Here is a 13,154-nt window from a genome sequence, read left to right on the forward strand (position 1 = left end):
TGAGTACACTTTTATTATACTAAGACAATTAAAAATAATATCAAAAGCTAATACACTGAAAAAATTAATCTGTGAGGCTGCAAGTGTAATATATAAAAATGCATGAATCAGTTAACAGCTGTCTCTGATTATCAAACCTTAAGTAATGATTGCTACAGAGGGATGATATATTGTTTTTTAATGGTTTTTGGCCTGAAAAAAATGAGTCAGTGTTTACAGAACTTCTGGATATTATTTTATGTTTTATTCTACAAAATGAAATGCATCAGTAATACCCTCCACATCCGTAAGACCTTTGTTCAACTTCAGAACACAAATTAAGATATTTTTGATAGAATCTAATGGCTCAGTGAGGCCTGCATTTACAGCAAGTTAATTTACGCTTTCAATGCCCAAAAAGCTACTAAATATGTATTTAAAACAGTTCATGTGACTACAGTGGTTCAACCTTAATGCTATGAAGCAACGAGAATACTTTTTGTGCACAAAAAAACCCAAAATAACGACTTTATTTAACAATATCTAGTGATGGGCAATTTCAAAACAGCTTTACGAATCTTTTGTTTCGAATCAGTGGTTTGAAGTGTGAAAGTCAGTTGATTTCAGTAAACGAGGTTTCATTACATTCCAACGTTCCCTAAAAGATCACAAAAGGTGACGAAAATTCAGAACCTTTACAGAGCATTCGGGACGTTCCTAAAACGTCCTCTTTTGGTAATGAAAGTGCTGCAGTTTAAGGTTCCTTATATGACTTTAGGGGGACGTTCTGTTTTGGTTATTTTATGGTCACTTAAGAATGTTAAAAAGAGGACATTTGGGACATTAACAGAACGTTCCCACACGGTCCTCTGTTGGTCATTTAATAACGTTCCCGATATGAGTTTAGGGGGACGTTCTATTTTGGTTATTTTATGGTCATGCAAGAACGTTACAAAGAGGACATTTGGGAAGTTATCAGAACGTCCTATAGTAATAGAGTACCCCAGGGATGACGTCGTCAGATATAAAAGGCTAACAATAGGCTATAAACAAACGGACTACAGCACCATGTCCTATGACCATGTCACAGATCAACGTCGTCACCACCAAACTTCCTCAAACTTTATTTAGAAAACAACTTTATTTACAAACATGCTCGCTGATTATGATCTGCGCTGTGTATGAATACTTATCCACTTTTTCATGAGAAATGCTGTCCAAATGTCCTGTTTATCATGATGACGTCTAAAGTCCCCGCCAAAGGAAGTAGTCCATTATAGCACTTTGTTAGCAACCGCCATTTTTAAGACAAAAAATCACAAGCGGGTAATAACTGGTGTGTTTTATGTCATAGATCAAAACGTGAAAGTATTTAGAGGCTTTGTTAACCACGGACCTTATTTCAGGCGATTTAGCAAAAACTCATTCAAAAAAACCATTGACTTTAAGGCATTGGAACCAGAAGTCCTAAAATGCTAACTCGCTTCCGGGTTTTGCTTACAAAAACGCGTCATCCCTGGGGCACTCTATAGTCCCCTAAACATTCCCAGAATGTCCTGAATGTTCCCTGAAGGTCCACCAAATAACGTTCCCCACCCTTAAAAGAACTGCCACATCGTGACAGTCTCTGAAATGTTCTGGGAACGTTACTAGGTGACAGGTTACCCTGCTAGAAATTTTACGTTCCCAGAACATTCTCAGAACATCCACTGGTATTAAGGACGTTGTCTAGTAACGTTCCCAGAACATAAAAGAGAACGTCCCCCCTAAACTCATATCGGGAACGTTTTTAAATGACCAACAGAGGATGTTCAGTTAATGTCCCAAATATCCTCATTTTAACGTTCTTATATGGCCATAAAATTAACCAAATTGGAATGTCCCCTTTAAATCATATAAGGAACCTTCAACTGCAGCACTTTCATTACCAAAAGAGGACGTTTTATATCCCAAATGTTCTGTAAAATTTCAGAATTTTTGTCACTTTTAGAGAACTTTCAGGCAAAGTTGCACAAGGTCACAAGAACGTCGCCTTCTAACATGGGTGTTTTATAGAAAATGTTTGAAGTCACCGCTATAGAGGTGAGCGTTTGCTTTAGATGGGCTCTTGATTCTTGCCATTTTAACACTTCAACTGTTTTCAAGACACGTTTGTTATAGCACAAAACGCAAGAGAAATTCTGATCAGATGAGTTTGGGTGTTTAGTGCTGGTGATTCACTGATTATCACCAGAGTCTAGTGTTAGTTTTGCATTAGGCCTAATTAATGGTTGTTTTTTATTTTTTAAGTTCATTATACTGACAGAGTTGTGAGCAGTAACTTTTAGACTCACACAGACATCATGAATCAGCGTATGATCCTTAATAGTGGTGACAAACAAAAAGTCTTTTTTTGTGACTTTAGTAGCTTGTTTTGTGATGTTCAGAGATCTGTTTATCTGAAAATTTTGTTACCATTATTGAGGATCATATGCAGAATCTTAATGTCTGTGTGAGTCTACATGATGCTGTCTGAATAATTTTTCCGCATAATAAAAACTTTCAAAATGTCAAAGCAAGACAGGACTTTATACATTAAACAACAGGACTACAACAACATGAAAGAAAAACACAATATTCAGAGATCAGTGAATAAGACCACTGTATAATATAATCATCAACAATGAGCAACTTAAACCATTTGATCAGAATTTTTTGTTGCAATAAAAGCATTAGAAATACACAGTTACAACAATTGGAGAAAAGTTTAAATCTAAACATCAAGGGTCAGGATCCCAACTAAAGGTGACATTTATAAATTTTGATAAAACATCAACACCTCATTAAGAAGATTTGTATGAAAGAAATAAAGTCAGAGTGGTTTGTAATAAGTGAAGATGATTGAATAATGATTGTTTCTGTTATCTGAGTTTTGTGAGGTTATCATTGTGCTGGAGAGTAGAGCCTGTGCTTCAGTCAGTGATGATCCACAAACACTGATGTTCTGCTGCATGTTGCTTTATTTAAAGACAGTAACTGTGTAGTTGCTGATGAAGCTAATGACTTACTGCAAGAGATTTGCAATTTAAAGAAAAGTTTCATATTAATCCAGGAATTATTTGTAAAAAAGCTTTTATTTTTTGTGAGACATTTAAGAAAAAAATAGTTTTTGTTTGAACAGCTACTTTTGTTAGTCAATTTAGCTCTAATTTTAATTTCAATTTTTTTGACAAGGGCAGCAGGGACGTTCTGAGAACATTTCCAAATAAAGTATGGTTCGCTAATCATTCAGAGAACGTCTTGAATGTTCCCTGAAGGTCCACCAAATAACATCTCCCAAACCTTAAAAGAACTCCACATCGTGACCGTCTCTGAACGTACTGGGAACATTACTAGGCAATGTCCTTAACACCAGTAAGGACGTTCTAAAAATGTTCTGGGAACGTAAAATTTCTAGCGAGGATCACAAGTGTCTCGAAATTTCAATGGTTCACATGACTTTGGCAGTGCTCCGAACCACTGATTCGAAACAAAAGATTCATAAAGCTTCATGAAGTCGTTTTTTTGGCGCACATGTCATTTCATAACATTAAGGTTGAACCACTGTAGTTACATGAATTTTAAATATGTATTTAGTAGCTTTCCGGGTGTTTGAAAGTGTAAATTGTCTTGCTGTCAATGCAGGGCTCACTGAGCCATCGGATTTCATCAAAAATATCTTAATTTAAGTTCCAAAGATGAACAAAGGTCTTACGGGGGTAGAACGGCATGAGGGTGAGTAATTGTTCAATTTTCATTTTTGGGTGAACTAACCCTTCCATGTGACTCCAGTGGTTTAACCTCAATTCTATGAAGCAACGCGAGTGCTTTGTTTGCGCAACCCCAGAAACCTCTCAGACTTCATCAAAAAGATCTTAATTTGTGTTCTGAAGATGAACAAAGGTCTTACAGATGTGGAACAACATGAGGGTGAGAGTAATTAATGACAGAATTTTCATTTCTGGGTGAACTAACCCTTTCAATCAACGAAAAAGTGTTTAGGACATTTGACAGTTTTGTCCATACACCACAAAAACCTGTTTATTCTATGCTGACATCATGAAATGGGCGGAAATGCACCAAAAAGCTGGATGCCAACCGCCGTAAAACAAGAAGAAGACGACGACATCATGAAATTATTTGAATATGGCCATCATTCAGTATCATGGAATAACATAGCCTAATACTGTCACTACGTTTTTTGTAAGAATATGATGCTTGTATGATTTCTTGGTAGCTTAAATGTTTTTTTTTTCTCTTTGAAGCTGGCATCATCTCAATGAACATCTGCACAATTTTCACCCATCATTTTGTCAAAGACCTTCTAATACAGTATATGCTTCATTTATTAGGTATTAAAGTACAGAGAAACTGAGCATATATAGCCTATAGGCTACTTGCAGGTTGGCCTTCACAAGCACCGCTCAGGGGTAAAGAATGTGGGGTTTAAGAGTCAGCAAAATCATTTCATTCTCTCCGGTCAGCATGTTTCAGGCAGAAAGAGTAATGGCCTTTTGTTACAGATTATCTAGAAAGGTGAAACATCTAAAATTATACTCGACCTGAGTCACTGTGGAATTCACTGTGCACAGATCAAAACTGAATCTGTCATTATTTTGTTGATGCAGCCATGTTTGTTAACCTGCCCCATTTTCTAATGTAGGTAATGTCTTACCTCAATTACATACATTGCTATGCTAAGAGCTTTTAGAAAATGCCACAGTTGTGGGAACAGACATCAAAGTCTCGGCTCGCTCGCCAAGAAAGTGACATTAAAAGCTCTTGTTCAAAGGCCCATGTGAGGCAAGTTGAACCCAGCGGCACATGTGGGGTTCAGATCCTTGAGTCAGCACACAAGATTTGCTGATTCTAGGGGAGGTTTGTATCCAGACGCCATGTTTAATTGTTTACTCAGAGAACAGGTGCAGCAACAAACAACTCCATAATGAAGGATTATCGTCAGCACTCTACAACTGCAGGTGCAAGACCGTGTTTTGTAACTTTGTTGAGATTCTTTTCCCGTGTGTTCAATCACTCCTAATCTTGTCTGACTCAGCAAAAGGACAGAACAAAGAAGAAAAGGACAAACGTGGTTCCTAAATAAAGAGGATTTTGTAATATTTGTGCTGATGTACTATTATTAATTTTCACACAAATTAAAGGAACAGTTTGCCCCAATGAAAATTGTCGGCACGAACCGAAATTGCGCTATACTCTTTCTTTCCGAAGGTTTAAGTGAAATTGCTTCTTGAACAAGAAAAAATGTAGGGCGGGACTTGATATTGTCCATCGTAAATTGTTTGCATCGTTGTTGGACGGTTGTGGTGGTGTGTTCGATCTCATTTGAGTGACGTGTGAGAGCGGGAAAACCAAAGACATCATCAAAGATGTCGTTGCAAGATGGAGGGGAAATAGAGTACCTCAGGGATGACGTGATTTTGTAGGCAAAAACCAGAAGCGAGCATTTTAGGTTCCATCGCCCTAAGTCTAGGCTATGGGTTTTTTTGAATGTTTTTTTGCTAAATCGCCTGAGATAAGGTCTGTGGTTATCAAAGTCTCTAAATATTTTCACGTTTTGATCTATGACATAAAACACATAGTTATAACCTGCTTGTGATTTTTTTAAACTTTTACTGTCTTAAAATCGGCAGTTGTTAACAAGTTGCTAAAAGGGACTACTTCCTTTAGCGGGGACTTTAGACGTCATCATGACAAACAAGATATTTCTCATGAAAAAGTGGATAAGTATTCATACACAGCGCAGATCGTAAACAGCGGGCATGTTTTTAAATAAAGTTTGAGGAAGCTTGATGGTGGTGACGTTGATCCGCGACCATGGTGTCAAAGAGCTTAGAACCCAAGAGGCGAAACTCCTTTTTGGGTAACAGTCACTAGGTGGCGCTCCGGTAGCGCGGCCGCCATTATGGGGTGAAGATACTAACTGGCCCATAGAATCCTTCACATCTTACGCCCCCAAAATCCCCAATTTCACAACCAAATCAGAAGCGCAATAGAACCGTTTTTTAAATTAAGTCACCAGTAAATTGTATGGCTCCACAGTAAATGTTGTATTGTCTTATATGTTTTATTTTACTAGTTGTGGAATCCAACCATTCAACCTTCTGAGGTAACGTGTGACCTACTTTATTGAGTATTTCCATTTTATGCAACTTTACACATTTATTAATAGTAAATTAGTAATTAATAAATTTAAGATCATCATGTTGCAGCGAACCATATATTTCAGACCTAGTGGAGTAATAGTAATATATCACTAGGTCTGAATTGAAATAGGATATATATATATATATATATATATATATATATATATATATATATATATATATATATATATATATACCATTATCACATAATTCATACTTTTGTACACTTTTGCTTTAACAGCATTAGACAACACTGCAAAATCAAGCAGTTATATTCATATATTTATTGTCCAACATTCCCAATTTTTCTGAAGCATGTCCTTAATGTAATTTCATATGTTGGTATTAATTAGTGTTTGTAAGCCTTTTAAAGAATTTTAACCCAAACTGACTGGGTTTATAGAGAGAAGGTTTTGTGAAAAAAGTGGAAGACTTAAACACAAAGTGTGTAAAATAAACTGTAAAAAGGATTTGATGATAACTTACTGTATTTTATTCTGCGCTGTCATCATTCAGGTTGGATTTCAGCTTTAATGTACGTTTTTTTTTTTTTTTTTTAACAGCTGATATTGCCATGGAAACTTGTGGACTACCGACTCGCTTTCACCCCAAAATGGCGGTAACGGAGGGCTGCTGCTGGGCGCCGGTGTTTCAATGGAACTTTCTATTGACTGTCGCTTCTTGTTAGTGTATATAGGCTACTTTGATGGTGTGCTGTAGTCCGTTTATAGCCAACTGTTAGCTTTTTATATCTGACGACTTTATTTAGGCTTCAAAATGTATAAATGTTGTGTTAACTTCATTATCTTGATAGACAAAACGTGTAGCCTAAGTGTCATAACCCTTTGTTAAACACAGAGCTTATTTTTTTGCGATTTTCCAAAAGTCTATGGGAAAAATGCATTTGCTTTCGATCGAGGGAACCCGTGCGCCGCTAATGCCGCGTTCCAGGCAACCCGTAACCCGTGTTTTTCCAACCTTCTACCCGTGAAAGTGCACTGGAACAGCAATCAAAGCCGTGACTTCCCACCCGTGAACTCGTACTAGATCGATGTACTCTCAGTTACGGGTTCTGACGTCACATCGCCCGCGAAACATCAATGGCAGCCCCTACGGATGCGTTGTTTATGCAAGTGCACGGTAAAATAACGTAAAATAAAAGGTATAACAGCTTCTCTTGTCTTATGTGCCGTTTTCCTCCTCTATTTCCCTCAAATAAGCAAGGAGTAAGCACTTTTGGCATAGAAATAATTGTTAATGAGCATAAGCCCCCTACGGTCCGTCATGTTGGTTTGTTGTGATTTGGCGTGATTTTCCTGGAACGCTACAAAGTCGTGAGTCGTGATTTAAAGTTGTTACTTACGGGCTCAAAAAGCCTGGAACGCAGCATAACTTCCGGGTTGGCCTACAAAAATACGTCATCCCTGAGCTACTCGTCATTTTGATTAAAGATTACAAGGGTAAGTGAATTAAAAAAATGATGGTGTGCACAGATAAATAATTTATAATAAATACTGAAATTGTTCATAAAAAATAAGAATTGCCAATTTTTATTTCATTGTGAATTTAGGTTGATTGGAAGTCGTCTGGACACTTTTTCCAAGTAATCGCAATGACAAAAAGTGTCCCAATCACCCTGAACTTACCCTACATATTAGGAAAATTATTTAAAGTCCCCAACTTTTTCTTTATAGTTTTATTGTTTTATGATTGTGCTATCACAACTAATATATCCTGGTTATTATTGTTGTTAAAAAATGAGCACAATCATAAAATAATTATAATTAAAAAAATAACAACAAAAAGATCTATTCATTTCACCTTAGCCTAGGATAGCCTATGTGACCTTGAACTGGAAACAGGTGAAATATGAAAAGAAAATTAGCCTATTTTAAAAAATTGAGAATGTTTGTTTTAAATGTCTGATTGAATTATTTTCTTAATTTTAAACTCATTAATAGGGTAAAAAAAAAAAAAAAATTAGCGCGTTTTCTCTCACTGTGTCGTACTCAGCCTGTCCTCTGGGTGGCGATCGAGTCGAGCCTTCCGTCAGACTGATTATATTACTGAACAGAACAGCTCTCGGATCTATAGGAGAGAAAATATGTCTCATCTAGGTCCGTGGATGATGGAAGAGAAAACACATACATTACCACTACTGTCACAGCTGAAGGTTTCCTGGCATATATGGCTGTATGGATTGATGTTCTCGGCGCAAGGCCAGTCTATCCACCGCATCATTCTCAAGGCCCATATGTGCTTTCACATAAACGCAGGCCTTTCCACACAACTTTACAGTAATGTAAACTTTTTCTTATTGTATGTGCCTTGGCTAGTTGTCACCGTTTTTTAAGGAATATTTCTCAGTATATATTTATTTATTTTATGTATCTTTAAAATTTTGGCATTGACCTAAACGGCGAATGTGATTTTGCCAAGTCAACATCTCTGAATCAACAAAAGGAGAAATTTTGAAAAATGTCCTGCTCAAACTCGTCCATATGGCAGTGACTCACAACCAGGCTCAAACTTGGAAGAAAAAAAAAAAGATAATGTATTATTAAGTCAAAATATTAATAATACATAACCTTTCTGTTTCTGACTGAATTTTCATTTTTGGGTGAACTATTCCTTTAAATAGTACAATTATGAACTGCTAAACAATGTAACAGTATTTTGTAATTCGGTGTTCACACAATTAGTCAGTACAAAAAACAAAAAAACAAATCAGTTTTTAGGCTAAACTCACAACACTGGCTGCTATGGACATATATATTAAAATATATATGGGCATATATAAATATTTACAAGCTATGAGAACCTAATTGATATTGCTGCTTTAGCCTCATTAGAAATAATGAGTGTATTATAATACTATTCTTACATTATGCCACCAAACCAAATATTTCATTGATTTGATGCAAGTTAAACCACAGGTGCTCATTTAGGTGAATGAATAAAGTAGGCTATAAAGAGGAAGAAAGGAGAGTTCACAGGTCCAAACCTCTTGCGGTCTGCTGCCCATGAAAGTCAACAGACACACAGTATAAATGATGAATCTCTGCAGCTCAAGCCTGGAGGGCTGCAAGACGCATGTAGTGCTCTGACAAGCCATCAGCGTCCTCACCGCAGCCTTGAGCTCAGCAAGGTCACGAGATCACGACACGGCCCCCTCTTCTCATGATTGCTCCTGTCCGCTCTCACCTCGCCTGTCCAGATGGCCTTCTGGGTAAGAGTGAAACATGGTGCACTGTATATCTAGTTTTGAATAAAAAGAAAAGATTTTCTTTCTGAGAAAATTTTGAATTATCCCAACACTAACAGGGACTAACACACTCAGAACTCAGGTTAACGTTGTGGCAAGGTCCTCTCAAAGTTATAAACAACCGTTCTTCCAGTAACATTATTAGAACATATGTTCAGAGTTATCTAGTCTTTAAAGGGATAGTTCACCCAAAAATGAAAATGATTCCATGATTTACTCACCCTCAAGCCATCCTAGCTGTATATGACTATCTTTTCTTTCAGACGAACAGTCTGAGATATATTTAAAAATATCCTTAGTCCTCCAAGGTTTATAATGGTTGTGAATGGCAGCCTAAATTTTGAAGACAAAAAAAATGCATCCATCCATAAAAAATGTAATCCATACAACTCCAGGGGGTTACTAAAGGCCTTCTGAAGCAAATTGATTCAAAATTTCAAATCGGCTGAAAAAAAAGCAGATGAGGACCAACTTCAGCCGGCGGTGCAGAACACACTGAGAAAACATAGTCGTTCGATGAACAAAAACTGCCCGACGGCTGACCATCGCCTTGGTGTGTTCCGGGCTTAAGACACATGTACTTATTTAAAACTTTATAAAGTAATAGCTACTTTATAAAGTAAAAGCTATAATGCGTGTATGTGTATACGCATACATGTGTACTACGTTACAGAAGTTAACGCTTTTTGTAGCCATTCGACGTACGTCGAATGGCTGTTGCACCGGAAGCTCGTTATTTTACTTTATAATGTTTTAAATATTAAATTCAGAAGGCCTTTATTAACCCCCTGGAGTAGTATGGATTCATTTTTTTATGGATGGATGCATTTTTTTGTCTTCAAAATTTGGGCTGCCATTCACAACCATTATAAACATTGGGGGACTAAGGATATTTTTAAATATATCTCCGATTGTGTTCGTCTGAAAGAAGATAGTCATATACACCTATAATGGCCTGAGGGTGTGTAATGGGATCATGGGATCATTTTCATTTTTTAGTGAACTATCCCTTTAATAATGTTCTCAAAACGTTAGCATGGAAATGTTTCTTTTTCTGAAATGTTTTAATTAGAGGTTTGTATAATTTTTTTTTTTTTTTAAATGTTACTACGGAATGTTCAGAGGACATTTAAAAGTAACATTCCTGTTATGTTTGTGGAATTATAAAATGGAAGGTTCTCTTTATGTCTGCTGCTGCAAAAAAAAATGTTTTGACTGGACTTTTTTTTAACCTTCAGGGAACATTCAGAAATAATGTTTTCACAACTTAATGGGAACGTTAACATTCTTAGAACATATTCTTATTAGCTGGGATACTACATTAATCTTTCAGGGTACGTTTACACGACAACGATGTACTAAAAACGGAAAGGTTTTTCCTTCGTGTTTTTATGTGCAGACAAGCCCGAATTGGGACTCATTTTTAGTCCTAGAGTTTAATGCCTTAGACCGGCCCACTTTAATTCACGACTGACTATATTAAAATAATGTAATTAAAACCTCAGTATATAAGTCTGCAATAGTGCACTGTTCTCTACAGCCTTGTAATTAATTGTATTTTTCAAAAATATCTTTAAATACCATTTGATAGTACAAATGATAGTACAAAAAATGCTAAAATTTGATATAGAGTTATTTTTATAGTTATAATAATGATTTTAAAATGTTAACCATTGATTAATTCTCTAGCCATCTAGTGGCTGTAGTTAAAAATTCATGTTATTTTAATTTTAATTTAATTAAGTGTTTGCTTTCCAGTAGATGGCAGTAATTGTCCACTAAACCCAGGCACATTTTTCATGTCTATCACTATGAATGAAATTTAGAAATGTAGATCTTTATTAAAGTGAATTTAACATAAAATTTCGCTATTTTATATAAATGGATATACTTAAATTTTTACAAATTGAGGCAAATAAATAACACAAAATACAATAAATCCTACAAAATTGCACACATTTACAGTAAAATATTAAAGTAGGCTATTACGTTTGTTACGAAATCACATTCTACTGTCTGGTTATGTAAGCTAGTTGGACAGAAAAATGAATATTGTTGGCCAATGTGTAATAGCAAGCAAGTGATAGGCCATATTTTATTATTTGCCTACTATTATTACGATATGACTAAGCTGCATACATGCCTTTATCTTTTGCATGTTTTCCCCTCTTCCTTTTTATTTATTTACGTTACTTAAATCGGCCTCCGGTGACTTAGACCTTTTGCCTTACCATAATTTAGCGTTGATTTAGAACTTGTCCCACTGTCCCTACAGACGATCATCCATTCTTCCTGTATACTTTTGAGTGAGTTGTCTTCTCCGAGTCCCTCCCGACCAGGTTCATTTACCCACCGAGTGACATGATATCATTGACGTTACGTGACACTTTTTTTAAGGAAAAAGTTAGGCTACTCAGCTTGGTACATTTGGCCATGTCCAGAGTTTGTAGAGCATATTTCAACCCAGTGCCATGACAACACCGGCCCTCGCGGCCAAATAAACAGACCGGCCCACCCCCGGTGCTCCTGATTAGCCAATCCGGGCCTGTGTACAGACAACAACTTTGTCAAAACGATCCCCATTCTCACGGATCTGCGAAAACAACTAAAAACGCTGTATTCTGCTACCAGGCCAGTAGTTGGCGATGTCACTTTGTAAAGAAACACTACACGCCTATAGACTGAACACGTAATAGGCATGTGCATGACGTCACCATTTCACAAATTTGCATTTTTTTTAGGCCCCACATTGAATGAACGGCCAAAACGCCTAAAAAGTTTTGTTTTTATTTGAAAACGGTGTCGTATAAACAGCCCCCCGAGTTTCCTCTTTTAATATCTGTTGTTCACTTCCAACAATTCCTGTTTCCACATATCAAAATATTGTCTTTAAAATATTTTTCAACCAAGAATAATCAAGGTTTTAAATTCCTCATGAAATTAAAACATACAGTATTAGCAACATGTTACAAACATAATACATATTCTTATCCTTATTGTGACTCATCAGTGCACAGTACTACAAAAAATAATAAAAATGTACGTCTGCAAGATGTCTGTTAAAGATCACTTCATCTGGAAAGCATCTGCTGTTTACAAACATTTGATAGACGTCTTTAAGATGTCAGTTTTATATACATTCTAAATCATAAACATCTTAAAGACATTTTCTAAAGGTCTATTTGACAGGAAATATCCTATAGACATATTGTAGATGAGCGAACACAAAATGACATCTTCCAGACGAAACACGCACATCAAATAGACGTCTCCGAGATGTACGTGTGCTATCAGGGTAGTTGTGTTAGAAAATGATTTTGATTTTAGGTAACACTTTGACATCACAAAATGACATTTGTAATATTATTAATAGTAAGTAAAATTAACTATGGATTTTTAAAATTAATTTTAGTATTTTTCATGATACAAAGGACATGTTACCATGACAATACCATGGTAACTCCATTGTACATGGTGCCTAACGATGCCCTTTAGCTGTGATATTCTCGTACTTTATTGCTTAAGCAAATACACATACAAAATAAACCTTCATCTTTAGCCTCATGCACTCCATTGCAAAATGCAATTAAATTCTCGAAGGTAACGTGACACGTATGAATAGCATTTGTGAAGAAAAAAGTTCAGGAACAATTTGAAAGGGTCCACAAAGGATGGTCAAAACAACATTTTATTAGAAAAGAAAAGCATAGAAACACTTTGCACCCGTT

The sequence above is a fragment of the Chanodichthys erythropterus genome, chromosome 22, assembly GCF_024489055.1.
Source record: "Chanodichthys erythropterus isolate Z2021 chromosome 22, ASM2448905v1, whole genome shotgun sequence".
NCBI lineage: Eukaryota > Metazoa > Chordata > Actinopteri > Cypriniformes > Xenocyprididae > Chanodichthys > Chanodichthys erythropterus.